General features: G+C 42.2%; 1 non-coding gene across 1 annotated transcript; it reads right to left on the reverse strand.

Annotated features, from left to right (window-relative positions):
* Positions 1-2,228: 2,228 nt before the first annotated feature.
* On the reverse strand, positions 2,229-2,310 carry TRNAS-GCU (transfer RNA serine (anticodon GCU)). The gene has a single exon. It is a non-coding gene; the product is annotated as a tRNA-Ser (tRNA).
* Between the last annotated feature and the right edge of the window lie 1,692 nt (positions 2,311-4,002).

Consider the following 4,002-nt stretch of genomic DNA (forward strand, 5'->3'; position numbering starts at 1 on the left):
TCAGGAAACCTTGAGTCTTCCAGCATGCACAGCTGAGAAAAATATTTCTAGAGATGGAAAGATCTGCTAAGCTCTCTTAAAGCCAAAAAAAAAAAGTCTTGGGCAAAAAGAGCTGCATCTTCCTATGGGAAAAACATCTTTAGTCTATTTTCCTTAGGAGGAAGGGAACTTTCTGACTTCCTGCATTGTAGAGAGAACAGAGGAGACATAGGCAACCCTGACAGGTTCAAACTACCTCCTGCCATCCAAATTCAACCCATCCTAAAGACCTACTTCCAAACCATCTTTCACCTTCTCTTCTAGTTTATCCATACCCACATCCACCTCTCTCCTCTTATCTTCCCCTTCATTTTCTTCATCACATAATGTCTCACCTTCAGTTTCCCTCTCCCAGCCCCCTTTAATCTTGTCTCCAGTGCTTCCTTCTAGCAAAAATTTCCCAGCAGCTCAGTTCACTCAACACCACTTCCTAGGCCAGCAGTTCTCAAAAATGGCTGAAAAATGGAAACATCTGTGGAGACTTTTCAATGATATAGATCCCATCCTCTCCCTATCCCATGATTCTCAGTCCATTCAGGATCTATAGTGGTGGAATCAGGAATACATATATTCACAAAGTTCTCAGGCAGTTTCCCAGGTTTGGGAACCACTCCATTCTGATCTAAGACATTTATTTCCCTTTTAACTCTGTATTGGAATTTGTTACTCAGCATGTTACCTTATAATGTCTTCCAGCCTCTAAGCGCCCATGTCAGCTACTTCCCAGCACCAACTAAGCCTCAGTCAGTTATTTGAGGGAGGTTACAGTAAGGGAGGTGACTAGTGCTGTGGAGGAACTGAGGAGTTAATATATAATGTATTCCAATATGCAAGAAGATACAAACCTCTCACGGGGGAAAAATACCAGAATGAAAACTAAAAGAAAGAGAAGACACAATGATTAAGGATTATCTCCTAAAACTCATGTGGGTTGACCAACATCACAAATTTTGGCAAGAGAAGGAAGCCTCTATTCTTTTAGCTTCTGTGATGGCTGAGGTTTGAGTGTCTGTCCAGGAACAGGAGGGGGCTGTTAGAAAAGGTTAATATGCTTGCAGTTTTTGCTCAGCCCCCATCATGCCTCCCGCATGCCTCTGTGTCGTTCTCAGAATCCTAGCTGTAGCTTCACAAGACAAAGCCACTGCTGGATTTCCTGACTAAGGTTTTGACTCCAGGGTTTGCTAGAACAGTGACTGTCCATGACACCATATAATTATTGTTTTTCACTTAGGATCTGTTTTTTCTTTCCATCTGGATCGAAGTTTCCCAAGCCAACTTCTCAGGTTCTGCTCTTTTGTATCCTTGGCCTAGAATTATTCTTTGTGGCTCTGATAGCCAGAAGTAGTGGAAGTGCAAGACCCTTGGGGTTTTATGCATGCACTTGCCTGAGACTTCGATGTCTTAGGGTTTAACTGCTCACTGTCCCTGGAAAGAGTCCTGGTGGAACAAGTGGTTAAAAGCTTAGCTGCTAAGCAAAAGGTCCACGGTTCCAATCCATCAGCCCCTCTCTAGAAACCCAATGGGCAGTTGGATTTTGGTTTTTCCCTGGGAAAAGAGTCCCTAGGTGTACTTAGTTAACACTTCCTTGCTGCTAAATGAAAGATTGGAGGTTTCAGTTACCCAGACGCGCCTGGTGATCTACTGCCAAAAAATCAGCCATTGAAAACGCTATAGAGAACAGTTCTACTCTGACACATATGGGGTTATCATGAGTCAAAAGCAACTCGACGACTTCCGGTTTTTCCTGGGAAACGTGTCCAAATATGCGTTCCCATTGTTTTATAGAGACTTCTTACCTCTTATGGTTTTTGCCTGCTGCCTGAAAGTTTCTCTAAGACATCATCAGGGCTCCAAGCCAAATACAGTGAGTTTATGAAGAGCAAGAGGAAAACGATGTCTGTCTGGAGAATCTGTGCTTGGCCGAATGGAAGATGATAGTCCAACGCTGTGTTTCACTACTTGGGCGATGCTGTGCACCTGTCAGGAGTCAAAAAGAGAAAAACCAAACCCGTTGCCATAGAGTCAATCCCAACTCACAGCAACCCTATAGGACAGAGTACAACTACCCCATTGGGTTTTGAAAGAGTGACTGGTGGATTCCAACGGCCTAGTTTTTAGTTACCAAAAAAACCACTGTGCCACTAGGGATCCAAATATCACTCTCACGACACAGTGGGGAAAGGAAGGAACAACGAGGATGGCATTCGAACCCATGCCTGCAATGCACAATGGATTAGCAATCCATCGCCTTAACCGCTCGGCCACCTCATCAGAAATAAAGGGAAAGAGAATCAAACAGAAGGAAAGCTTATTCGCTCAGTTTTGCCCTGAAATAATTTAGACATCAGCATAACCGGAGGTAGCCCAGCAGGGAGCCTCACCTGGCAGCTTTTTGGTTTAGTTGGTTAAAAAAAAAGAAAAACCTATCTGCAGGGACCTTCAACCCTCCTCCATCTTTCTGTCTTTTTAATAATAGTACAAAATGGGAGCTTAATGTGCACGCTTTTGTTTTGGGTGATTAAAAAGATTGTTAGCATCTGATTCGTCTTTTCTCATCTTTCTTGTCATTTTCCTTTGCTGTCACAGTCAGCTTAAGGGATATAGAAGCTCAAAGCACAGAAATGGAAGAGCATTCAAGGAAGTCCGTTGGGTTATGTTTTTGCTGTCTATCTGTGCAAGAATTGAACGCAAAATATTAGGAGAAGTGAATTTGTATTCCTTCAAGATTTGGATTTAAATAGTGCTGGAGCAGAGAAAAAGCATAAAGGTGTGGAGGATCGAAGCCAGGGCCTCATACGTGCAAAGCATGTACTCTACCACTGACCTGCATAAGCCTCGTTCCTGAAGTGCTGCTGGCTAGTTTTAGATGGAACTAAGTGTTATTTCCTGAGATTCATGCTCCTTGAGCACTGTGGTAGTGTTTCTCACTGTTAAGAGGCATCAGCAGCTGCTTTTGGTAGGAGGTGCTCAGGAACCAGTGGAGGATATTGATTCTTTATAGAGCTTGAAAGCGAAGGCAGAGGACTGGAAACGTGTTGGATAAATAGCCACAGGAGGTTTCCACTGTGGCCTTTTTTTACAACCTTGAGTTGTTACAAGTCTCTGTCATCTACTATGGGTGGCAAAGAATCAAGTCCCCATTTTCAGCTCCTTTGATTTCCTCTATAGTTGTCTTAACCTGAAGCACAAAGCTAAAGAAATTAATCTTTTGGCTGCCTAAAAATCTTCACTATATTTGCTGTTTGCGCAGTCAGAATGTATGAGCCAGATTTGATGGCGGAAAGCAATAGGCAGAAGAAAATCCGATAGTTATGCACTCTGCATTTCATTATAATGGTCTTTTCTCTTCTACTCAAGATATCAGGTAACTCAGGGGCCCTACCAGCAGTCCAGAAGAGGAAATCATAGGATATGAATGAAACAGCAGCTTCAGGATTTAGAAAAGCTGAATTATAAGAGTAAGATAGACAGTAAACAGACGGGATTTAAAGGTCAAAAAAAAATGTGAGTGAAGCATTTATTCATTTAAAAAAAATTTAAGTCATTTTTAAACATAAGGAGGTACATAAAAGGGAGTTTTGAAAAATTGGGGGTGGGGGGAATGGGAGGAACCCTTGAAAAGGGAGAAGATATACTCGTATGGATTTCAAGATATATTGAAACACACTTGTGAGAATGTTACACAGTGAACTTAGGGTAGTACTCTGGTCTCCAGCCTTGGGTTTGTGAGTGATCAGTAAGTATAAGCATGTGGGAGGTGGATAAATCTGAAAAATGTGCTTTGAGAATTGGGGATTAGAAATTCATTCCTGATATTTGTGGAAAACAAGTAAGCTTGCTCCTAGATTCTTCTTGAACCCTGGGATTTATCATGGTTAAAACTCTGTTCTTTCAGGATACAAGGAAAAGATTAGTCCAAAGGACTAATGAACCACAGCTACCAAGGCCTCCATCAGACTGAGT

Source organism: Trichechus manatus, unplaced genomic scaffold, assembly GCF_000243295.1.
Source record: "Trichechus manatus latirostris isolate Lorelei unplaced genomic scaffold, TriManLat1.0 scaffold00180, whole genome shotgun sequence".
Lineage (NCBI taxonomy): Eukaryota > Metazoa > Chordata > Mammalia > Sirenia > Trichechidae > Trichechus > Trichechus manatus.